Source organism: Colobus angolensis, unplaced genomic scaffold (assembly GCF_000951035.1).
Source record: "Colobus angolensis palliatus isolate OR3802 unplaced genomic scaffold, Cang.pa_1.0 Scaffold244, whole genome shotgun sequence".
In the NCBI taxonomy this organism is placed as follows: domain Eukaryota; kingdom Metazoa; phylum Chordata; class Mammalia; order Primates; family Cercopithecidae; genus Colobus; species Colobus angolensis.
In genome coordinates this window covers 2,084,034-2,110,996 of record NW_012115644.1, presented here as the reverse complement: position 1 = coordinate 2,110,996, position 26,963 = coordinate 2,084,034, and the positions used below count along the sequence as shown (strand labels likewise).

The window sequence follows — 26,963 nt, the reverse complement described above, 5'->3', positions numbered from 1 at the left end:
GGATAAAGAGTCAAGACCCATCAGTTTGCTGTATTCAGGAGACCCATCTCACATGCAGAGACACACATAGGCTCAAAATAAAGGGATGGAGGAAGCAAATGGAAAACAAAAAAAGGCAGGGATTATCGTAACTTCCAATCTTGTGGCTTTGGGCAATTTAGTCCACAGGGACTGAGGTTTGTTTTGAGAAAGGACTATTACTGTCTTTGTTTTAAAGCTAAACTATAAGCTAAGGTCCCAAAGTTAGTTTGTCCTACCCCCAGGAATGAACAAGTACAGCTTGGAGGTTAGCAAGATGGAGTCAGTTAGGTCAAATCTTTTTCACTGCTTCAGTTATAATTTTGCAATGGTGGTTCCAAAACTTTTCATGATGATGATCACAGTTTTCATAAATAATCTAAGTAAACAATTAAAATAATTAGGTAAATGTAATGGGATAAATGATTGTAGACAAACAGGTCATAATTTAGAATCTAAAGTTATATTAAATAATAGATATTTCATTATTTGGGTATTTTCCAATAAAAATATATTTGTTGGAAAACATTCTTTCAAAAAAAAAGTGTCCTTTTAAAAAAGGGTGAACAATTTTTGTCTAATTCAAAGCTTATTTAAAGGTCATGTATAAAACAAGGTAAAACAAACCAGGAAATAAGAGAGATGTAGAGAAAGTTGTAAAAATAATTTTTTTTTGGTAAGAAAGCTTAAAAAGAAATAATTTCAAATAAGAAATAATTTTGTATGAGATTCTTCATATGAGAAAGAATTTAGTCCTAGAGTAGAATGATTGGTTGTTTAAGAAAGAGAGATGTTCAGGGCCAGGCACGGTGGCTCAAGCCTGTAATCCCAGCACTTTGGGAGGCTGAGATGGGCGGATCACGAGGTCAGGAGATCGAGACCATCCTGGCTAACACGGTGAAACCCCGTCTCTACTAAAAAATACAAAAAACTAGCCGGGCGAGGTGGCGGGCGCCTGTAGTCCCAGCTACTCAGGAGGCTGAGGCAGGAGAATTGCTTGAACCAGGGAGGCGGAGGTTGCAGTGAGCTGAGATCGTACCACTGCACTCCAGCCTGGGCAACAAGAGCAAAACTCCATCTCAAAAAAAAAAAAAAAAAAGAGAGATATTCAGGACAAACCAGAAAGTCCAAGCATATAATGAATGGTCTGCATAAGTCACAAGGAGAGGATTAAAGAGAACTTGTATTTTCAAGTTGTCACATTAAGTTTTGGTTTGCTTAGGAAAAAACTGAGATTAAAAGCTTTTTTTAAATTGAGGTTATTACACGCATGTAGCTCTCTGTATGTGCTTTATAGTACTTGTGACATTGAGTTACAGGTCTTTGACTTTTGTGTCTAAAAAAGACACCAAGTCCTATTAAATTTTAAACACTGACAGCAATTAAACCCCATCTTCAGGCCCGGTAGAAGATGCCACTCAAAATAAACTACATTCTTGAGACACTGGGCCAGAAATTAAAGCTATTAAACTCCTCAAGGCCCAGGAACTATCATGGAACAGGTGGGTGTATGAGACTATAGGAATTGATTTTGAGAGATAAGCTCAGTTTCTCTACAAATTAATCATCAATGTCAAAGACACGCTGATGTAAGATGACCATATGGGCACCTGTGCCTGGTTAGGTTTTCTTGAAGCATTAACTGACTCAATAGTAAAGGTTATAAAGCTTATAAAAGGCTTATGGAAGTTTTATCTTATGGTCAAAATTAAAATTTTATAGTTTATAAAATTTTGAAAAACAAATTTAATTGGCTTCATGCTGTTCTTATTCGGGCTTATTGTTTGGAAAATTAAGTCTCCTTTCCCAAAGAATGAAGGTATTGCCTTTTTTTTTTTAAATCCTTGTGTTATCATTTTGTTTTTTTTTTTTTAATCCTTGTGTTATTTTGGTTAAATGAAATGACTTATTTTCCAATGACTTGTGATCCTATTTTGTGATATCAAGTGTTTTAAACCTCAGATATTTGACAAGTTTTCCAAATCAAATTATAAATTATATCTTTTTCTTACCTAATTAATCTTTTAAGATATTAGATTCCCTAAAGTCCAAAAATGACGTATTTGACTTTGGTATAAAAATTATGCAGAAAGCATTGTCAAATATAAAATGATGTTTAGTTTTCTTTGGGCTGTATTTGTATAAATATGGTATTGGTATGTGTTCCAAAATTATGGGAAACTTCCATCATTCTGATATGACTTAATGTACATTATCAGTAATAATTATAATTATGTTAAATTATTGTGTGCCACAGACATAACAAATTTCCTTGTCAATTATGTCTTTGACTATGGCTGCCCTAAAACATTTTGTCATCCACAGAAAATTGTCTTATTTTGGTCCTCTTTAGAATGGGGTTTTATAATCAGCTATAAAACCCTTACAGGTGCTCCTGAATGCAGGTTTCTGATAACTTTGGAGATTGTGACATCAGAATAGAGGAAAAACTTTCAGGACTCATGGAGAGCTGAAATGTTCATGAATATTAAGCAGAACAGGAATTAACTGCATGGACTAAACTAATAGAAGTCTGAAGTAATCTTTTTAATTTTTTTTGTTTAAAACCTGCTCATCCTTTGTTTTGTTTTTCAGAGTCAGGAAAACTTTTAAGCTATTTACAACTTTTAACAATTGAGTCAAGTATACTCCTATGAACAAAATTTGGAGCATATTCGTGTTCTCTCTACCTGATTTTTCCAGAATTTGGAAACTATTTGTATTCTTAACTTATGGCAATACAGTTATTTGCATAAGTACAATAAGAATCTGTTTTCATTTATAATAGGACACAACTGGAGAAACTGGTTATTCTACCAAGGCTTAGGCTGGAATGGTGTGCTTTCCTTTAAAGAATCAAACTTGACTTATGGAGCCTATAAAAGCCTCTTGGGAAAACTGCCCTCATACTCGTCTACACAGTCCCTGTATAGGGTTCCTGACCTGTGGTAAGTAAAGAATGTCACTTTCTGACAGGCCTAGGAGCTCCAAGTTTTATTTTGGAACCTCAAGAGGAGAGAATCACCTAATTCACAGGTATTTGATGATACATATCCATGGCTGGGCTTGGTTTTTAAAAAGTCTTATCTGAGATTCCTTCTATTGATGTGGTGGCTCATACCTGTAATTTCAGTACTTTGGGAGGCCAAGGCAGGAGGTCATTTGAGCCCAGGAGTTCAAGACCAGTTTGCGCAACATGGCAAAACCCCGTGGTTACAAAAAAAAAAAAAATACAAAAAATTAGCTGTGTGTGGTGGTGCACCTGTAGTCCCAACTACTTGGGAGGCTAAGGTTGGAGGATTGCTTGAGACCAAGAGGTTGAGGCTGCAGTGCCAGTAATGACACCACTGCATTCCAGCCTGGGTGATGGAGTGAGACCCTGTCTCCAAAACAAACAAACAAACAAAAAAAAGTTGCTGTTACCCAGTATTAGTTATGTAATGTAGCCTAGTGGTATAAACCGGCTGCTGCTACCATTTTTACTCTCTGATGAACTTTGGAATCATTTTATCAGATGACAGGAAAACTTCTCTTGGCATTATTAAAAGGAAATGACTCTCATTATATAATATGGCAACATCAAATCTTTCCTGGGATAATACCTCAGCTTCCCATATATGAATATAGTATAGCTTTATGCTTACTTTTATCCACATCAGTTAATTTTTATAGCTTTCTTCATATAAGTTCTGAACATTTATTTTAATTATTAAAATTTGAGGCCATTTTTTCTTTGTTATGGTGGCTATATCAGTAACCAACAGTCCAGTCAAGTAAGTGATTTTTTTTTTTAGGTTTTCTACCTGGTTATTACTGATTCTATAAGGATACTGTGTTTTTAATTCATAAACAAAATCTAACCTTCCACTTGAATATTGTATGTTTTAGTTATTTTTACATATATATTTTCTGCCTTTTAGTCATTACCTGCCTGTTTTCTTTTTATTTTCTTGGCTTCATTGGCTAGAACAATGTTAAAAATTAGAGATGTAGAAGCAAAACACGTAAGTACAATGGTGTCTATGGATGTGTTTTCTTGTAATTTGACAGAAAGATTCTAAAGCTCATTTAGGAGTGAAAATGAAAGCAGCAGACTTTTCCCACTAGGTATTAGAACATACATTACACAGCTAAAATTGTGTGATATTGACATTAAAAGAGCCTAACTATACATACTTCTATTAAAATAAAATACTGAATATTTTTCCCTTGAAACATCAATAGGATACTAAGTTTTACCAAATGCCATTTTGGCTTCACTTCAGATAATAATATCTTTTCCTTTTAAACATGTTTGTGATGTATTTTATTATAATCATTTTCTAATTTTAAATCTTCCTTACATTTCTGGAATAAATCAGGCTTAGTTAAAAAAAAATGTAACAAAACACTAGCAGTGTACTGGAAGGTTCAGAGTTTGCCATTTGCCTTCTAAAGGGAGATGAATCTATACAGATCTTTAATTTTTTCAGTATTTTCTAGGTTAACTTCCAGTATTTTGCAATCTAAGAGGACTCAGAAGGCTTGGCATCTGCTTTGTACTCTGGCATACTACCCTAAACAAATGAACTAATGGAACTGCCACCCACTGAGAGAGGAACTATTGTGGCTTTTTTCGCTTTCCCAGACACTGGTAGGAAGGAAAGGATAACTATAGTGTGAACCCTGAAAACCTGAAATAGGTCTTAGTTAATTTAGAAAGGTCATTTTGCCAAGGTTGACAATGCACACCCACGACACAGCCTCAGGAGGTCTTGATGACATGTGCCCAAGGTGGTCAGAGCACAGTTTGGTTTTATACATCTTCGGGGGACATGAGACATGAATCAACATATGTAAGATGAACCTTGGTTCGGTCTGGAAAGGTGGGACAACTCAAAGCAGGGAGGGGGCTTCCAGGTCATAGGTAGATAAGAGATAAATGGTTGCATTCTTTTGGGCTTCTGATTAGCCTCTCTAAAGGAGGCAATGAGATATGCATTTATCTCAGTAAGCAGATGTGTGAGAATGAGAGGCAGGTTTGCCCTAAGCAGTTCCCAGCTTGACTTTTCCCTCTAGCTTAGTGATTTTGGGGCCCAGAGATATTTTCCTTTCACATTTCCCCCCTTTTGTTTTTTTTTAAATCTTTAGGAGAAAGCATTTTAGAAGAAAAAGTCTCTGGGCTCAGGTTTCATCTTATGTCTCATGGCTAGGGTGGTTTGTTCCTAGATGGGTAGGTCCTGAGTTATTAGGAAAGCTCATTTTTAGAAGGTCGTGAAGTCTTGATGTCCTATGAAGAGAATAAAGGGGAAGGAAGGGAGAAAAACAACAACAAACAAAATAATCCTGGAAAATCAATACAGATTACATTACTCTGAAGTTCATACATTAGTGGCTTATGAATGTAAATAGGTTGTTATTTTCTTCTGAGGTTTAAGTTGTCTAGCTTTAGTTCACAGGTCTTCATGAAAGCACAGCTTAGTTTTCAGTGACTTCAAATTAGGAAAAATGGGGAAGAAAGAAGAAAAAAAAATGAAAACATTATTTTGAAGACTTCTAGCGAAGATAAATTAGAATTCGGTCCAAACTGTAGAAAATATTAAAAATTGAAAAACATTAGGCAAGACTAGAATCTAAAGACAGGTGTACTATAGTTTTTGAAACACAATTTTTCTGTCTGCAGTTTCCTGTTTTTACTAAAGGCAAATCATGCTAGGACTGGTCTGCTTTATTATACTTGGCCTAATTATTTGTATACAGTGCAGCAAGAATAATTATTTTTGCATAGGCTTTTAAATTGGCTTTGAATAGCATTTTTATTCAGTTATCCTATTTTATGACTTTATCTTAAGGGAATTAGATGTACAAAACATATTTTTACAAGCATATTTTCAACCGCTACATATAAGGGAAAATTGGAAATAATCTAATATCCAAGAACATGGGGTTCACAAAATGAGTTATGGTTACCTTAATATTACATATAATGTATGATACCATAGTAACTGTAAAACTGCAAGACAGATATATAAATACTATATAAGAAGAAAACAGTGCTGAGGTAGGCAGATCACCTGAGGCCAGTAGTTTGAAACCAGCCTGGCCAACATGGTAAAACCCTATCTCTACTTAAAATACAAAAAATGAGCTGGGCATGTTGGCACACGCCCATAGTCCCAGCTCCTTGGGAGGCTGAGGCATGAGAATCCCTCCAACCTGGGAGGCAGAGGTTGCAGTGAGTTGAGATTGTATCACTGCACTCCAGCCTGGGTGACAGAGCAGGACTCTATCTCAAAAAGAAGTATCAAATTAAGAAGAAACTTCAATCTTAATAGAAACTGTAGAATCTCAATCATTCATATCAAAGGTTATGGTTTTACAAAATGGGAAAATATTATGTGATTGATACTCATGGCTACAGAAAAAGGTGCAGGGAATGCAGTTCAGATCTGACGCTCACTGACGGCAGCTGCAGAGGCGACTGAGTATAGACATGGGTTCTAGTAGAAGGGCTTAGAAATGCTTTGTGTTCCAGATTTGTAAGTGTGCCTTGTGGTGCATATGAAGTGTTTAAGATATATTAAATGTGTAAATATAACTAAAAAATTAAGAGATTTTTATCTACAGTTTATTATAGAGTTTTAATATTTAGAAGAATTTAATCTGTTCAAGATAGATGCAAAACATTGATCAAAGAAAGCATGTTCCTGCATTTATAAACTGCAATAATGAATAACAGATGTTTATACATTGAGCTTAAAGATTTAAGAAAAACTAGGTCTTGAAACAGAATTTGATTGAATTGAATATCAGTTGAAACAATCTGAGGATGAATTTCTTAACAGACACAAGAGCTTTCTTAGACCTTAAAAAAGAAAACTCTGTTGTCACTATAAAACCATTAAAAAAATCAACTTGTGGAATAAAATATCCACAACATAATAGTTCTCAACAAATCTTACTTATATGGCAGGTACTATGCTTGTGTATTATCTAAATTAACCACAATCACAACCCTAGGAAATATTGCTAGCCGAATTTTTTTTAATTGAAACAAAGTGAAGAGACAACCCACAGAATGGGAGAAAATATTTGCAAACTATCCATCTGACAAGAGATTAATAACCAGAATATATAAGAAGCTCAAACAACAGGGAAAATATCTAATAGTCTGAGTAAAAAAAATAAGCAAAAGTTCCAAATAGACATTTCTCAAAAGACAAATGACAAACAGGTATATGAAAAGGTGCTTAACATCACTGATCACCACAGAAATACAAATAAAAACTACAATGAGATATCATCTCACCCCAGTTAAAATGGCTTCTATCCAAAAGATAGGCAATAACAAATGCTGGTGAGCATGTGGAGATAGGGGAATCCTTGTACACTGTTGGTGGGAATGTTAGTTAGTAAAGCCACTATGGAGAACAGTACGGAGGTTCCTCAGAAAACTAAAGATAGAACTACCATATGATCCAGCTATCCCACTGCTGGGAATACATCCAAAAGAAAGAAAATCAGCATATCAAAGAGATATCTTCACTCCCATGTTTACTGCAACATTATTCACAATAGCCAAGATTTGGAAGCAACATAAGTGTCCACTGATGGATGGACAAAGAAAATGTAGTACATATACACACTGGAGTACTATTCATCCATAAAAAAAGGATAGGATCTCATCATTTGCAACAACATGGATGGAACTGGAAGACATTATGTTAATTGAAATAAGCAAGGCACAGAAAGTCAAACTTCACATGTTCTCACTCATTTGTGGAATCTAAAAATTAAAACAATTGAACTTATGGTGATAGAGGTAAAAAGATGGTTACCAGAGGCTGGGAAGGGTAGTGGTGAGTGGTGAGGCAGGCGAAGTGGAGATGGTTAATGGATAAAAAATATAGTTACATAGAATGAGTAAGTTCTGGTATTTGATAGAAAAGGGTGACTAAAGTCAACAATAATTTATGTATTTAGTACATTTAAAAATACCTAAAATTATAACTGTAATGTTTATAACAAAGTGATGAATGCTTGAGGTGATGGATACCCCATTTACCCTGATTTGATTATTACACACTATATGCCTGTATCAGAATATCTCATGTACCCCATAAATATATACACCCACTTTGTACCCATAAAAATAAAAAAAAATAAAAATAAATTAAGATGATGTACGTTGCCCAAGGTCAGAGAGGAAGTAGCAAAGCCTAGATTTAACCAGGAATTTGACCTCAGGAGCCTCTGTGTTCCTAAATGGTATACCACTGCCTCTAGTACCATTTCATATGAAAAGGTCAACAATAGCATCAGTGAAAAAGATTGAGACAATCAATTATGAACTTGTTTTTTTTTTTCATTTCTTAAATTTCAACTTTTATTTTAGATTGGGGGTACAGGTTTGTTACCTGGCTATATTGCATGGTGCTGAGGTTTTCTAGATTACAGTACAGGCAATTCTTCAGTCTTTATAATTTTGTAAAAATCAATATAAACTTAGAAAAAAATTAACTTATAATTCACCGTTATTGTAGGGTAAAAAGAAAAGGAGCCTGTTAAAAATTTCCCTATCACCTATATCTGCCATTTAATTATAGTTAATATTACTAATAAGCCACCATATTAAATCTGTAATACAGTTAGGTATATAATTTTATGTTAACAGCATCCAGTTTAGCTAAGAAATCTCATGCCCATAAAGTTTTTCCTAAACACCACGACATCTTACCTTTTTCTTTTCCTTTTTTTTTTTTTTTTTTTGAGACAGAGTCTCGCTATGTCACCCAGGCTGGAGTGCAGTAGCACAATCTTGGCTCATTGTAATCTCAGCCTCCCAGGTTCAAGCGATCCTCGTGCCTCAGCCTCCCATGTAGCTGGGAATACAGGCACGCCATCATGCTCAGCTAATTTTTGTATTTTTAGCAGAGACGGGGTTTTGCCTTGTTGGCCAGGTTGGTCTCGAACTTCTGGCCTCAAGTAATCCATCCATCTCAGCCTCCTAAAGTGCTGTGATTACAGGTATGGGCCATTGCACCCAGCCATTTTCTTATTAACAGTATTTGAGAATAACTTGTTTGTAAAATTCTTTCCAGCCAAAATGGGGAGGTACCAATATGCTTACGGATGTGAGGGTGCTTTGTGAGTGATGGGATTCTATTTCAGAAGTGCCCACAAAATTTGTTAAGTATTTTTACTAATAAGTTCTTGAAAACCGACAGAAGAGTCACTGCTTACCAAAAAATTATCATGTATTTCTGAAATACTTTCACAACAAAAGTAACATTGAAAAGAGTCCTTGTCAGATCATTACAAGTTTTTATACTGCCACTAAGTCCTACATCATTTTAGTGTGGTAGGATGTTTAATTTGAGAAATGGGAAAGCTTGATGGTATCTTGATGACACTTTCTTCTGAGAATGGCTTGGTGAAAAAAAAAAAGAATAAGGAAAAAGATATAATTGAAAAATTAGCTACACACAGTAACTGTACTTCTGAACTTTAGGGGAGATACGCTTGGGTAGAGGGCAGATACTTATTTTCCATCCCATATTCAGGTAGATTGGACTACTTTGGTCCTACATCCAGTTTTCATAAGAAGAGAAAGATATAGCCTAACAAACAGAGATAGAAAGTAATTAGTGGTTATTTGAGAATGCAGGTGGGAATGGCAGTGACTGCAAGTGGGCTGGAAGTTTCTTTTTGGGTGACAGAAATGTTCTATAATTAGTAATGATGGTTGCATAATTTTGTAAATTTATTAAAAATCATTTCATTTTGCCCTTAAAACAATTTAACTTTATGATATTGAGTTATCACTCAAGTAAGCTGTTAAAAAAGGTATAGCCCACCAGGTGCGGTGGCTCACGCCTATAATCCCAGCACTTTGGGAAGCTGAGGCAGGTGGATCACTCGAGCCCAGGAGTTCGAGACCAGCCTGGGCAACATGCCAAAACGCTGTCTCTCATAAAAATACAAAAATTAGCCAGGTGTGGTGGGGTGCACCTGTAATCCCAGATACTCAGGAGGCTGAGGCACAAGAATCGCTTGAACCTAGGAGGCAGAGGTTGCAGTGAGATGAGATGGTGCCATTGCACTCCAGCCTGGGCAACAGAGTGAGACTTGGTCTCAAAAAAAAAAAATAGCCCATCAAGATAAATTATTTCTAAAGAACTAAAAAACCAAGGAACATCCCATACCCTCTTATTAACTTCTGGGCTCACTTATCCCTTTAAAGTGTTGTACTTACCAGCTAAACACTACTTTTACAGTGACTCTGAAATAATACACATTTCCAAGTTTTCTACAGACAAGATCAAGAACTATCTAATGAAAAGCAAACTATTTAACAAAATTTGTGTAAACTGTGCTCTAAAAATGAACTTGTAACTAAACAACATGAAATAACAAAAAATATGGATTTTCTAACAAAATTCATCAAAATTTATGAGTTAGATTAAAAGGGGGAAAAATGGTCTATATCTCACACACACACAAAAATGGCCAGGTAGACCATTTAATACTTGTTGAAATGAATACAGTACTTACCCACAGCAAATATTAGCTGTACAAATTTGAAAACAACAAACTGTAGAACTGACAGTATCTCACAAGCAGGGATGATCTGCAGTCCACAGTGTAGCATACAGAGATGGTGGAAGACTGCTTACCTTATCAACTGTTTCTGCCTTAATGACGCTGATATAATAAAGTACCTTCAATACAACTGGAAGTTCCACAGGATATCTTAAAATTTGGCTTCTTTTTGTGGACATGTCCTAGCTGTGAGGCTTTCTATTGGTGACTGGAAAATTTGATGATTAAATCTGATTCTTAGCATATTTTGGAAAGACAGAAATTGCAGCCCTGGGATTGTGAAGCTAAAGCTCTCCAGAAGAAGAAAAAGCTTAAAAGAAGATGGAGTCACATGGGAAGTCGCTTTAATAACCCATGGTACAATATGGAACATGCAGTAAGGTGAATGAATGGATGAATGAAAAAATAAAGGAGTGAATAGATAAATAGATAGTGAGGTAGATTATTTAGATAGGTAGGTATGTTAATGGAAAGATAGAAAGGGTTACCCAAACCCTGAAGATAGAAGAAGACTATAAAACAAGGTCAAAGACTAGGGGATATTTAAAATAATTCTTCACATTTCCATTCAAATTTACCCTAAATGAGAGGTTCTCAAAGTTAAGGTGTGAGAGTTGGGGAGCATATCATGCATTGGAGCTTTTCCCAAATGATGGTTTATGCTCATTTCCCCCAGCTCCATTTTTGACAAATCTAGAGTTTCAGTAGTGTGGGGAAGAGGAGACTCCCTAAATAGTGTCTTCCTTCTTGATGTAGATTTTTTCAGTGTTTAGTACAAAGAGCAAGACTGAGGCCAGGCACAGTGGCTCACGCCTGTAATCCCAGCACTTTGGAAGGCCAAGGTGGGTGGATCATGAAGTCAGGATATCCAGACCATCCTGGCCAACATGGTGAAACCCCATTTCTACTAAAAATAAAAAAATTAGCCAGGCGTGGTGGTGTGCACCTGTAGTCCCATCTACTTAGGAGGCTGAGGCAGGAGAAATACTTAAACCCAGGAGGTGGGGGTTGCAGTGAGCCGAGATCACGCCACTGCACTCCAGCCTGGGCGAGAGAGTGAGACTCTGTCTCAAAAAAAAAAGAAAAAAAAAAAGGAAAGAGTGAGGCAGAAATTTGTGACTTTCCACCCCTTTTGGGACTCACTGCTAGTGAAATATGACATCCAGAATAAGCTGGGTTGAAGGTTTATCTTTGTGTTAAAATGTTTATCTACTTTAGCAGATGAACAAAAGAAGTCCCTATAATATAAAGAGACATTTGCACTTTCAATAACCTAAACTATCATTTTACTAATTCACAAAAAGCTTTACAGGATAGATATGTGGTCACTAGGATCATTTCATACAAGATAGACACGTGGTCACTAGAATCATTTCATACAACTTGCATTACCTGTTCCATGTTTAATGGTCAAACAAAAGCAGTCAGCACTTGTTTAGGGCAAACACCCTGGGGGCTTTTTATCAGTAAGGTTAAATATAACAGCCTAACTGAACAACAGTGATAATTATCTGCTTCTACATTCCTGGCTTTCCTTATATACCCCAAAGATTTATATACCTAGAAACTGATTTTCTTAGGTTTTAATACCTTAGGGTTTAATTTACTCTGTAATAGGAGGCTGCATAGATTACCTATTGAAGTGAGAGGTGTTGAAAACCTTAAAAAAAATCCCATTTAGTCATTTTTGTTTTGTTTTGTTTAGACAGGGTGTCTTTCTGACATCCAGGCTGCAGTAAACTCCTAGGCTCAAGGGATCCTCCTGCCACAGCCTCCCGAGTAGCTAGGACTGCAGGTGCACACCACCATGCCAGCTAATTTTTTAAATAATTTTTTTTTTGTAGAAATATGGGTCTTGTTATGTTGCCCAGGCTGGTCTCATACTCCTAGCCTCAAGTGATTCTCCCACCTCAGCCTCTTAAAATGCTGGGATTATGGGTGTGAGCCATCACAACCAGTCCCTTTTAATAGTTTTAAAATAAGATATTTAAGACTGATATTGGAGTTAATATTTTCTCCTAAGAATAATGGCTAGTCCAGGGAAGAAAGAAAAGCAAAACCTGAGTCTAATAGTTTAACATTATATTCCCGTAAACCACATAACACTCTCTAAATGAAACTAGAGATCTCCTTCTAAGTAAATAGATCACAGTCAAAGTCAACAGTATATCATCCTTGTCAACAACAAAAAATTTCCCAGATTTGAAAGAATAACCTTGTTGCAGAACAATCAGGATAAAAAATGAAATGAAAAAAAAGAATTGTTCCCTTAAAATAACTTTATAATTCTCTATTTTAATACAGCTCTTGTATTCCATGACCTTCAGATTATTTTAGAAATCCACATATTGATTGCTCCCTCTACCACATGGAGACCAGTGTATATATTTCATACTATTTCAAAAAAAAATGTTGCAAAGCCTAATAAAAACAGGCCACTGAAATGGGTATTTAAAAATGACTTCTTGAAACATTGCTTGCTGTTTACTAATGCAATGGAAGAGATATTACTGCTCTGTTTTGAGATTTAAGCAAAGTTACCTTTAAGCAAAAATCTATAGAAATAAGCTAGATAATCCTGCTCTGTATGGGGATAAAGGCAGAGACTTGAGGAGAAACATTTAACCAGGTGCTGTGGCCAGTACATTCGGTGTTTACAGCGGATGGCACATGCCTAAGAACAGGAAGTTTACTCAATCCCTGTGCTGCTGCAGAAATGGCACCTAGATGCACTTCAATATCATTTCCTTGTAGGAGTCTAACGTCTGGAATTACACACTGATATTTATTTAAAATATAATGGGTTACTGGTTATCACATTTGTGCTTTGTGCTCTGTGCTAACAAAATGAGTTCAAGAAATAGCTTAATACAGCCTGAGAGGTTTGGGGGCACATTTCCTAGAAGCAGGAATTGGGCACATTTCCTAGAAGCAGGAATTGGGCACTGAAAAATTATTAAGGAGAAGGTTGGTTCTAGAATCTGTACTTTGAGCAGTTTAGTTCTATCACTTCTGCAATTTACCAAGTCTTAGTATAGGGTATCGTGGAGTAGGGACCATGAGGGCTAGAAAGCTCCTAGTGTCCTGAAGTCCTCTGCTTCAGTCCACCTGGGTTCTTCAAGGTAGAGCAGGGTCTTCATTAAAAGGAAAGGAAAAAAGAGAAAGGGAGACAACACAGAAGACCTAGAAAGGACTGTAAACCCTCCATTTTTCATTCCCTTATGCCAACCACAAAAATGTTCCATAAATGAAGTAATAAACAATGTAGACCATTCATATACAGTCTATACTATTTTCTGCTTCCATTTAAAAATGCAAGGCTGTTTTCTTTGTTAACTTTTAAGTTCAGGGATACAAGTGCAGGTTTGTTGCACAGGTCAATGCGTGTCATCGGGGTTTGTTGTACAGATTATTTCATCCCCCAGGTATTAAGCCCAGCATCCATCAGCTATTCTTCCTGATACTCTCCCTCTTCCCACCTTCACCCTTCAGTGGGTGGGCAGCAGTGTATTTTGTTTCCCTCTATGTGTCCACGGGTTCTCATTATTTAGCTCCCACTTATAAGTAAGAGCACGTGGTATTTGGTTTTCTGTTCCTGCATTAGTTTGCTAAGGATAATGGCCTCCAGCTCCATCCATGTCCCTGCACAGGACATGATCTCATTCTTTTTAATGGCTGCATAGTATTCCATGGTGTATATGTACCACATTTTCTTTATCCAGTCTATCATCAATGGCCATTTAGGTTACTTCATGTCTTTGCTATTGTGAATAGGGCTGCAATGAACAGACATGTGCGTCTGTCTTTATAACAGAACGATTTATGCAGAGCTGTTTTTCCAGAGTTGCTTTTGCATAAGTGACTAAATAAGCCACGGCTTTCAAGTGGTATGAAATTATAAAAAGGTATACCATCTCTAAAGCTATTAAGGTTGTTGTAATAGGCTGTAGGTTCTCCTAGAATTTAAACCATTATGTTGCTTTTAAATAAATAATTGTCTCTCAAAAGCACTTATTTGACCAGTGCTTCCAATCATAGGCTTCAGAGATTGGTTTCTGCAAATAACCTAATAATGATGATTTATGTTATTCAAATTTGGCTCTAGGAAGAGGGACCCAGATATCTCAACCCAACCCAACACTTCATTGAAGACATGAGGTAGAGACACGAAGAGAATAACCTTAGAGATGAAATGTACCTAAAAGATTAAAATCGTTAATCTAACAGAATGCCATTTAAACAATTTTAAGGGATGCAAGTGACAATGATATTGATACTTAAAATATACCTATATTTATCTATTGAATTTTCATTTATTCTAATAAAATCAAGGAAATGAAGAAACTGCCATAAAATGTAAATTTCCAAAATTTTCACTAGAAGGTTTGTATACTTAAAAAAATCACTTGGAAATAAATTTGGTTTATTCATCATAGTACTTAAGTACTGTTTTAGATAATATTAGTGGCTTAGTATATGGATATTCAGAATGGCTACCAATAGACATAGTCTCCTAGGGAAAAATAAGGTTCTTTAGAACTAAATCCCTATGTTGTTAGCTCTAGAGCAAGTAAACTAATCCAGTAACCTTCAGGGAATGACGCATTTCTCTCTTAAAACAGGCAGAACAGCTCACTCAAGACTTTCATTTCCATTTGTGACCAACTGTGCTGGTTCACAAAGTTGCAAAGCAAAGTTTCTAACAAACAAATGCGTCTTTTGTTGCCTACTCTACTAAAGTAATGCCCCCTGTACAGAGCTTGAACATTCCTCACAAAGCTTTGGTGGCTGTTGGCACAATAATGATCATGGAGTGTCTATTTGTACACCATTAATTATGCTGTGATCCCTAGTGAACTGCCTGTTTTTCTTTTGCAAAAACCTAGAACGTGGTATACAGCTCTTATTTTGTGTTTCTTTTAGATATATTATAATACAAGAAATTTAGTTCCAACATATCCCAGCTGTCCCTTCAGAAGGTGATCAGAAGAGAGAAATGAGTTTGGAAAAGAAAAGGAACAAAAGTTAAGAGTTTCCGCAATAAAGCCTTAAAAGAGAATAAAAATGTGGAAAAGTGAAGGTAGACACTGGAGCTGCATTTAAATAGTTCTTAGGAGTCCAAAGTAAGACATGTTCTGTAAAAGTAAAACTTACAGGGGGATCAACCCTTGTCATTAAAATCCTGAGTATCTGGATGAAAAACCAAACTGTGGTGGGAACTGTGGGCAGGTGCTCTTACACAGCGATGTGATATTAAAATTCTACAGACTGAACTGAAATATTTCTACTGTGGCAATTGTAAACCGTATACAAAACCACAATTAAAACTAATTTAACATGTGAAAAAGTCAGATACTCTATCAGGAACAGTTCATTATTATATGTAAATAAACACAGCATAAGTATATAATTTTAGATTAATAATATATACAATATAATTATGATTATTTATGTAATCAAGGCTTTCATTTGGGGCCTTGATGCTCATCTTTCTTTGCGCATTGTCAGTTTTTCATTTTCGTATTCTTTTCATATCCCTCGTATATATATGAAGGCAAATGATTTCAGGAATCTAAACCCTAAGAAAACATGGGGAACAGAGAATAACTTTTGCTGTGAGATATCTGCTTCTGCAGTGAGTAGAGAAACAGAAGTAGAAGATAAATCTGAGGTGAGCCAGAACTCATTTCTTTACTTCCTATTTGAAGCTGATTTCCCCTACACCTTCTCTGACAAATCATAGGTGAAAGAGTTCCTGTGACTAAATATCTCCCAATTACCAATAATATAGAACTTCCTACAGAATGTCTCACTGACAAATTAGCACACAAGCTTCTACCCTATTCTAATTCATGGATAAGGAACACTGGAAAGTTATTTTGAAACAAATCCCATTAAAATGTAATTTAAGCTATAATCAGAAAGGAGCATAAAAACTGCACTGAATTGCTGGTAGAATCATAAATTGGTACCATTCTTTTGAGAATATCTTTGTAAATATGTGATGAGCTTTAGAAATGCTTTTATCTTTTGACACAGTAATTCTACTACTGTTCAGATTTTGAAATTGCGGATAAGTGATTCTGGATCTGTAAGACTAAAAAAACAGAACCACACTGTCCATCAAAATGGGACTAGTTACATTATAAATAAATGTATATTATATGAATAAAATTGTGTTATATAAATTACATGGTTACTGGAAGGGTGATACTACATGGAACATTTACTTCACTTTTTATCTTTTTTTTTTGCATTGAAAAAATAAGCAGCATGTTTTAATTTTGCTGCCTAAAAAGACAAAGGTTGTTCTTATTTTTTAAGAGAAGGGGTCTCACTCTGTCACCAAGGCTGGAGCACAGTGGCACAATCATAGCTTACTGCAGCCTCTAACTCCTGGGCTCAAGCAATCCTCCTGCCTTAGCCTCCTGAGTACCTGGTACTACAGGGTGCACAATACTATGCTTGGCTAAGATAATTATTCATTCAATAATATTCAGTGAGTGCCAACTATGTACTAGTCACTGTTCTAGGGATACAATAATTTTAAAAAAGTCACTTCCCTCATGAGCTTGAACTCTGCTAATGTAAGACAATAGTAATTAGAGATTAAAAGTGCTACAAAGACAAAGCAGGATGGGACATTAAAGTAACAGGGTGGCTATTCAAATTAGGCTCACCAGGCTTATGAGAGAACACTCAATTTAAAATTTTAAATGAACAACCATTGTCAGAAAAAAAATCAGTGCACCATCAAGTCAAAAGAACATCAGGAACATCTATGTTCCAACCTACTGAGATCCAATTACAGTAAATGCCCTCTAGAAACCTGTACTCATATAACTTTCTAAAACTAAAAAGATTCCTCTGAAAATGCTCCCATACTTACTCAATTATGGATTTTTGCCTTTGAGTTCTTTTCCATTTATAATAGATCAAAATAGCATGTGTATAGTATTCTAATTACACTGGTCATAATGGACTTTCATTTAATTGATCATCCCAGTGCTGTGTTTTTAAATAAGTGTTTAATGCATATTAAGCTTTTTTTTAAAAGGCTAAAGATGCAATATTATAAGCACAGGAAGAATAAAAACAAAAGCATTATGTGGAGACATAAAAGTTAAAGCTATCAAATATCTAACAAGAATTCAGAATTTGACCTTCAGTGCAGACATTTTTCAATTTTATCTTAAGTAAATGGGATAGAAGCTACAGGTACAGAAAACTTTTAAAACTGTACCCTGGGTTGAATGAAAAACAGTGACCAAACTCAAGATATCAGTACTTGCCGGTTAAATATGTAGCAATTGTTAATACTACTGCTGATAGCCTAGAAGGTAAAGCAAATAAACAGACAGCCAACAAAGACAGAATTATTTATGTCCTCCTGTTCTGTGCAGAATTGGGTCCTAAGTGCTAAGGAAGGCAGCAGAAGAGAAAGCTGGCTCCTGTCCTCAAGGCATTTTTGATTAGTAACTGCTTTTTCCCCCGACTTCCCAAGCAGAAGTCACTTAAAAAGAACAATGAGAGATAAAAACTTTTACAAATTAGAAAACAGCCTGAAATAACATTTGAAGTTTAGTAAAACCATATGCCAGGTAGATGTAAAAGTGAAAAGAAAATCAAATGACGGAAATAAAATGGGAAAAAGACTGGTTATATATAACTTAACAGGAATTTTTTAAACGTGTAGGGTATATAAAAACTGAAAATAAATGCAAAAAAGTAGCCGGGTGTGGCGGCGGGCGCCTGTAGTCCCAGCTACTTGGGAGGCTGAGGCAGGAGAATGGCGTGAACTCAGAAGGCGGAGCTTGCAGTGAGCCGAGATCTGGCCACTGCACTCCAGCCTGGGCGACAGAGCGAGACTCTGTCTCAAAAAATAAAAAAATAAAAAATAACTGAAAATAAAATCAGAAAGAAGTAAAATAGTCTCTTTGTTAATAGTCTTTTAAAATGCCAAGCTCCACCTATCAACAGTGAATAGAAAATCAGCCAAGTAGTTATCCTGTTTGGTTTGGCACTGGTCTATCCATGGGAGTGAACTATGATCAAAACTGTTTTCTAAAGGGTGAAATGGGCTTAGAAAACACAGGATGATTAAAATCGCTGTCTCTAAACCTGAACATAATGCCAAGAGGTAGTCAGGAAACATTACAAACTCAATGTTCAATTAGCATTAGGAAGCTAAAAGATGTAATTTTATAGTTAATCTTATTTCCATTAAATCTAATTGTCATTGATGACCCTATATAAATAAAAGTGCTTGCCTATAAATAATCACTTTAAATTGCTTTTTAAAATATAAACATGCTATCAAATATTTATATTTAAAAATATCAAAGAATTATACTTCTTTGCTTCCCATGAAACAAAGAAACAGCCTAGAAAATGAGTTTTTGTTTTTATTGTTTCTAAAATTATCTCTTACAGCATAATCTGCATCAGTAAGAATAGGACATTGGGAGCCCATTTCCAAAGCTTATACCAAACCAAACGAGACCAAAAATGACATTCTGGTTAATGTGCATCTATACCTTAGAGGCAATCTTAAAAACGGCAAAAGTGATTATGGGTTAATGGAAAATAATAAATTCCATCTAAGAGTTCATAGCTCTAAGAACAAAGATAAAGCAGATGCTTACAACTCATGTACCAAAACACACTTGCCATTTCCTTCCAGTCACACACCTCCTCTTCTATTTCTTATCACAGTAAATGGTACCACCATCCAATCAGGTCTTCGGAGTAAATAAATGTTAGCTATTATCCAACTTCAAACTCCCTCCCCTGCTCACCTGAAAATCACTCCAAATCCTATCCATTTTAATCTCCCATCTATTTACCTCTGCTCTCTTTTCACAGACATCTCTTACTTACAGAGGACAGATGTAAGTCCAAAAAAATCAACAGCCACAATTTTTAAATGGATTCAATCCATCTACTAAAAAGATACATACAAGATTATTTTGTAAATAAAAGGCTGATATAGTATTAGGAATAGCAGGCATTACTAGCACTTTTACAACTAGAGTACAAAGTAAAAGTATTAAGAGAAAATAGATAATAATGAACAGCTCACCAAGAAAATATAAAAACATGGACATTCTTACACAAGGGAAAACTGACAGCTCTACAATCATGGTATTTAATGCAGCACTCCCTTCCTCTCTGGTTTTGTTCTAATCTATTTCCTGCTTTACTGACCTCGTTAAAGACTTTAAACGGCTCCCTATGACCCAAAAGTCCATTGCTTATTTTGACTTAAGAAAAAAATTCATAATAGAAAATCTCAAACATAATGAAAGTAGAAAATACTACAGTGAACCCCATTAACTATAACAATTATCACAGGAAATCTTTTTTGTTTTTAAATCTGTCCTCTACACTGTATTTTTGGCAGCAATCTCAGAGATCACGTAATTTCATCTGTAAGATAGAGATTCTTTTTTCCCCAACATGACCCTAATGCCATTTTTACACCTAACAAAATTAACACAATTTCCTTAAAAAACAAATACCTACTCAGGTCATCTTTATCCAATTACTTATTCTCAAGACTGCTTTTTAGATGGTGGCATGTCCTTCTGACATCTACTGTTTCTTAGCATTGATTACAAGGCTTTTCATAATCTGGCCCCTACCTTCATTTCTAGCCTCAATTTTTGAAACTAGTTTTTTTCCATTCCCTAAATCCTGCGCTTCCACCATATTTACTGAATTTCTGTTCATTTCACATGCAATATCCCCTCTTATCAAGCTTTATGTATCATTTCTTTAGCGGCCTAAACTTCTTCCCAACCCCATCCACTTGCTTACACATTTGCCTCTCATGCTTCAGGTCTCAGCAGATGTCACATCCTCCAACAAATCTTTCCAGCTACAACTCCCTGGTATGTGCTGCTGGACCTAGAAATGAACTTTCAAATACAGCACTTGCTACCCAGTTGGGTTATAAAACCCAGTGTCCCCTCTCCCCTAAATTCCCTTTTAAAAAGAAACACCAATTTATAACATTCTGCTTCTTAAGAAACCAACCTTCCCCTCTTGGGTGGTTTGTGCCCAACATGTTCATGGTATGGCTACTATTCTTTACGTCTACCTTTTGACCTATATTCATGCACGATTATACAAATCTCTTTAAAATGGTGTTCTGTAAGTGCAACTCAGACTTGTTCAAAGGCTGTCAATAGTAAGAAAATACACAAAATTACTTGAACATAATATTCAATAATCATAAAGCTTTCACATGTGAAATATATCTGGATGTGATAAAGACAGGTACAAAAAGGATAGTGGAAAAAGAAAATCCTAACTCCAAAATAGGGCTCCAGAATCCTATGGTTACAGGAGCAGAAAAAGGCTTCATTTTATTCTGAAAATGACAGCTTTTTTTTTTTTTTTTTGAGACAAAGTCTCACTCTGTCACCCAGGCTGGAGTGCACGGCACGATCTCAGCTCACTGCAACCTCCTTCTCCTGGGTTCAAGCAATTCTTGTGCCTCAGCCTCCTGAGTAGCTAGGATTACAGGCGTCCACCACAATGCCCAGCTAATTTTTGTATTTTTGGTAGAGACAGGATTTCACCATGTTGGCCAGGCTGATCTCAAACTCCTGACCTCAGGTGATCCACCCTCCTCGGCCTCCCAAAGTGCTGGGATTACAGGCAAGAGCCACCGGACCTGGTTGGCAGCAACTTTAAGAACAAGATTGCACTCATCAAGGGCATTATTGCTCTTCAGCAGATAATGGCCTAAATACACACTTTCTTTGCAGAGGTTTTTACTGAAGTGCAATCAGAAACCTTAATTTGAAGATCAACTGTCAAAAAGAGTTTTCTAGGAAATGTTGGTTGACCACTTTGTGCAGCTTTCCTTACCTACAATAAAATCATGCAAAACTAAGTAAAAGTGAAAATGTCTCCAAGCCTTTAACAATCTAATTTATATTGCAAACCCAAGTGATCATTATATTGTGGCTTTGTTGTTATTTTAAGCTTTTATTTGGAAAAGTATTTAAAAATATACACTTTAAACAATTTCATCAACATTGTGATCATGAAAAGCTAATTGGGCTTTATCACTATTATGCTATATTCCTCTGCCAAAAATATATTTTTATTTCAGTTTAACAACACTAGATTGGAATATTTTCCAAGTGTTTAAAAATTTTGACCATGTATCCTATTAATGATTTACATTTATATAGCCTGTGCTTGACTCGGCAGCACATATACTAAAATTGGAACGATACAGATATTAGCATGGCCCCCGCACAAGGGTAATAACACAAATTCGTGATGTGTTCCATGTAAAAAAATAAAAAATAAATTTATATAGCCTAGACTTAAGAATAAGAGCTATAGCTAACACTCATAAGTACTTACTATTGCCCAAACACCATAGTTCTAAATGCTTTGGTTATCTTATTTAATCTTCCCCACAACTCTATGAGGTTAAATATTATTACCTATGTTTTATAGATGAGCACAGAGATATTAAGTGAATTGCCCAAGGTCACCAGCTAGTAAGCAGTGAAGCCAGCATTTGGTACTTTGGTAGCTCTGACTCGGCAGGCTGTTCTACCCCTCCTTGGGAAAAGCATCGCAAATGAGCACACAGCTTCAGGATGAATTCTTACAGCAAAGAAAAGGAAATGGGATAGCACAGCCCTGCTATGTCAGAAGAACCAACATCAAACATCAGTGGATTCTCATAGCAACATCTCTCCCGCTGCTTCCTCTTGACACACAGGAAAAATGTTCCAGAATCAACTGGGAAGACTGGCATTGCATTTATAAATGTAATTCCCAGGCTGGGTCAGTATCTCCTCCAACCTTTCCAATTACGTTCATTTCAGATATAGGGGACAGAAATGCTCCAGAAAAGAACTAGACCATACTTGGAGGAGGAGAGAAGGAGTACACCCTTCATCTGTGTTGTAAACTATGTCGAGAGCAGTATATTACAGTACAGAGAGTCTTGGGGAGACCATGTGCGTATGTCTTTAGGCCTCCATCTCCTTTCAATTTGAGAAGCTCTGCTTTTCTTTCTATGTTAGAAGCGTTGCCCAAAATCTCATCTGAAATATGGGTTCCATGGCTAAAGAAGTTTAAAGACTGATAGTGCCATGACAAAGCCCTGGATCAGAAGTCAAGAGACCAGAATCTTTCTCTCAATTTGGCCACAAACGAGTCATGATTAATCCTGGGTCGGTAATTTTGCAACCTTGGGTTGTAGTTTTCTCAGTGTAACACCATTACTTTACAGATTTCTACGACTCTTGGCCATATTAAAATATATCATTATATAAAAAGAGAGAAAGAAAAGATATGTTAGTGACCTCACCAAAGAAAGTTGGCAAACTATCACAAGAACAGAAAACCAAACACCGCATGTTCTCACTCATAGGTGGGAACTGAACAATGAGATCACTTGGACTCGGGAAGGGGAACATCACACACTGGGGCCTAGAGGGGGAGGGATTGCATTGGGAGTTATACATGATATAAATGATGAATTGATGGGTGCTGACGAGTTGATGGGTGCAGCACACCAACATGGCACAAGTATACATATGCAACAAACCTGCACGTTATGCACATGTACCCTAGAACTTAAAGTATAATAAAAAAGAAAGAAAGAAAGAAGAAAGAAAGAAAGAAAGAAAGAAAGAAAAAAGTTTAAAAAGGTAAATAAAAATCCCATGTCTCACAGAAAGAAAAGAAGTAGGGTAAGGTAATTTACTGATAAAGAATGCACTAATAACCATCATATGATCTAGAACACCACCATGAGATTGGTCCCATCATATGAGAAATTAATATTTCCCAAACACTTTTTTTTTTTTGGAGACAGAGCTTCGCTCTTGTTGCCCAGGTTGGAGTGCAATGGCGTGATCTCAGCTCACTGCAACCTCCGCTTCTCAGGTTCAAGCGATTCTCCTGCCTCAGCTTCCTGAGTAGCTAGGATTACAGGTGCATACCACCACGCCCGGCTAATTTTTCTGTTTTTAGTAGAGACAGGGTTTTGCCATGTTAGCCAGGCTGGTCTCCAACTCCTGACCTCAGGTGATCCACCTGCCTCGGCGTCCCAAAGTGCTGGGATTACAGGTGTGAGCCACCATGCCCAGCCAAGAGTCTTTTTTTAACTTGGTATTTTTATTTAGCTTGATGCAGATAATTTGTGGATAACACATCCATATGAATTTACTATTAATAAATAACAAAAGTTTATTCAATAACCATGGCCCCTACAACATGCCCTTGCTAATCTCAGAAGCAAATTAAACACAGGTCAAGTGTACATTGTAACATCTTAGAATCCTAAAATCCAGGTTCTAACCTGACTCTGCCACTTGATGAGAATTAATGCAATCTCCCAGGTTCTTAGTTTCTTCTGCCCTACCCCTACCACATTCTCAAATAAGGGGCTATGCCAAATGATTGGCCATTGGCATATCATAGTTGATCTTATACTTTTATTTCTTGTGGCAATCACGCAGTTAGAATAAGCCACATGAAAAGGAAAATACATTCATGGAAAAATCATCCATTAGGTTCTAGTCACTACTTAAAGCATCTGAATGGAACAAGAGGAGACTATGGGGGTGCAGGGGAGGCTTCCACCAGGACTGAAACCAATTAAATAAGATCTTAATGAAAAGAGCTCCTGATTCAGGTTTATTAGAGAAGAAATAAGGCATTAAAGAGATGAAAATAATTTTATAAAGTTGTAGGTAAAGGTTATATTCCCCAGAACAAGAGATGGTTAATTAGAAAGTAAATAATGGAAAAGTTATTGGGTGAGCTCAGAGGCCAACAGGAAAGAATATAAAAAAGTATTATGCTTTATAATGCTAACTGACCATTATACAGCTGCAGATTCAAAATTAGGAAATAATACCAATTAGTATAAACTGGTTAGTATTTATAAATAGTTGGTGCCTTAAAAGGCCTTTTCCAAAATACCTAAAATTGAAATATAATAATATCCCAAGTAATCTGAAATTGCATATTTTGATTTAAAGTTAGTCTATAAATTCCATTAGCATTCATGTTTAAAGGTAGACAATTTACACTATTAAGGTAGATGAGACCTCTATTGTAATAGATTAGCAATCCCAGATTGTATATTTTGTTCTGGGTTGCAGACTATTCCAGTTTTAACATCATACATGACATACACTCCTAAGCCAGATAGCTTTGAGAAAGCAGCCGATTATGTCTTCGAATTTTGTTAATTAAAACTATAAATTCCTATCTCAAATGCTTTTTGGAACAAACAAATGTAAACAACATGAATTCTATCAAAGCTTTTTTATTTGAATCACTTGAGGCATTATTTATGGCTGTTTTTGAAAATGTTATGTTTGTTCAGTAATAGTTTATGAATAATGTTAATACAGTTTTCCACCAAGTAACATAAAGATACCTGATGAAAGATGGAAAATCTAAATTCATGTAAATTGTAATAAAATAGAAACACCTCTGGGCTCTTTATAAAATAAACCAAACTTAAATGCATTTTCCCCAAACCAACATACACTTACAGAAAGTTATTCAAGGCATAAGACTGCATATAAAACAGGGGTTCTCCCTTCAACATTAAATTCAGCGAAGCACTTTATATATTGTGACTTCAAGGAAAGCTGGGAAATGTTATAGTTCAACGGGCTTTCTCCTTTACTTTTTATAGAGATTGAAAAGTTAACCTTAAGTCACGAGGCCATTATGTTGGCAATAAATAAATCATTATATCATGTTATACACCTTATCATATACAATTTTTGTCAATTAAAAACACATATTTTAGGCTGGGCGCGGTGGCTCAAGCCTGTAATCCCAGCACTTTGGGAGGCCAAGATGGGCGGATCACGAGGTCAGGAGATCGAGACCATCCTGGCTAATACGATGAAACCCCGTCTCTACTAAAAAATACAAAAAACTAGCCGGGTGTGGTGGCAGGTGCCTGTAGTCCCAGCTACTCGGGAGGCTGAAGCAGGAGAATGGCATAAACCCGGGAGGCAGAGCTTGCAGTGAGCTGAGATCTGGCCACTGCACTCCAGCCTGGGCAACAGAGTGAGACTCCATCTCAAAAAAAAAAAAAAAAACCACCACCAACAACAAAACACATATTTTAAAAGAAATCTTTATGGCTATTCAATAAAACATCATGAACTTATGTTGTACAACTGACCAGAGTTTCTACCTAATTCAAATTAACTATTATGACTGGCTTTTGAGGCAACCCTGAGAGTCATTCCCCAGTCCTTTTCATCCTTTTGACTTTCAGGCCAACTACTTCCTTGGGAAACACCATCTCTCAGCCAGCAAAGACAGAACCAGAGAGAGAGACTGCAAGTTGAGGAAGAAAGGTTCCAACTACTTTTACTCTCTGTTGCATCTCCTAATGTCATAACTTTCTCAGAGCAGGGTTTAGTCACTACTACAAAACATTGCTCAGGAACTGCAGAGCCACTAGCCCGGCATGTGGTGACACATTCCCAACACAATTCTCTAAGATTCTGATTTCCTTTCCAAAAATAAATTCAAGCAAAATTAGAACTCTTAAAGATCAGATTGAGATTGAATGCCATTGGCTTTCTCCCCATACCTATGCTCCTACACATCTCTTCAGCCCAGTACAGGGTTTTAAAGCTCACTGCTTACACAGGGCTATCTCCTCTGCTGGTTATGAGCTGCAAGGACAGAGTCCATGTCCTGTTTGTGTTGGTGTTCCTGGCCACTAGCCAAGAACCTGCAGCCCAGCCCTAGAATAGCAGCTGAATGAATGTGGCAGCCCACACACTCAAAGACACCAGAATTATCTTACTTTTCCCAGAGAGCTTCAGGTACCTTTCTATTCCTAAATGAGTCACTAATGTGTCTGTATAATTATGGTTTCCATATGTGATGCAGAGCCCCAAAATTTCATCTTACTGTGGTTTACTTTCTGTGGTTGCATTTTTATTATAAAATATCTTATATAAAAAGGGGGATATAACAGAAGGGAAAAACAGTAAAGCAAAAACCCACATCTAGCTTCAGAGCATTACATATCCACTGGAAACCCTAAAGCAATGCTCCATGAGCACACGGCCTTTCCACTGCATAGCCCTGAGGTCATTTTTTGATACATAATTCTCAAACTATGTAGTGCTGAAAGACCTTGAAGAGATTCCTTAAATGATTTATGGTTAAAATTTCTGTGATGGCAGTCCTGGAAATCATAAAAGAATAAATACATCCTTGGAAAAGACCTCACTTCTCTTTTTCTTCATTTCTTCACAATTCAGCCCCCACCTCTCAAGGAGCTATGTAAAAGCATGGCGGGCAAGCTAATGCATCCCCAGAGTTTATGACAG

General features: G+C 36.3%; 1 protein-coding gene and 1 long non-coding RNA gene across 2 annotated transcripts in view; one reads left to right on the top strand and one right to left on the bottom strand.

The window, feature by feature from the left end:
- Window positions 1–26,850, top strand: part of LOC105514395 — a 70,270-nt gene extending 43,420 nt beyond the window's left edge. Inside the window, exons 3-7 of the long non-coding RNA XR_001002170.1 lie at window positions 2,807–2,966; window positions 15,523–15,623; window positions 16,154–16,270; window positions 22,081–22,808; window positions 25,892–26,850. This is a non-coding gene — a long non-coding RNA (uncharacterized LOC105514395). The remainder of the gene's footprint in view (window positions 1–2,806; window positions 2,967–15,522; window positions 15,624–16,153; window positions 16,271–22,080; window positions 22,809–25,891) is intronic.
- SGMS2 (sphingomyelin synthase 2) overlaps window positions 1–26,963 on the bottom strand; it is an 88,465-nt gene that overhangs the window by 23,889 nt on the left and 37,613 nt on the right. The gene's annotated exons all lie outside the window — the stretch shown is intronic.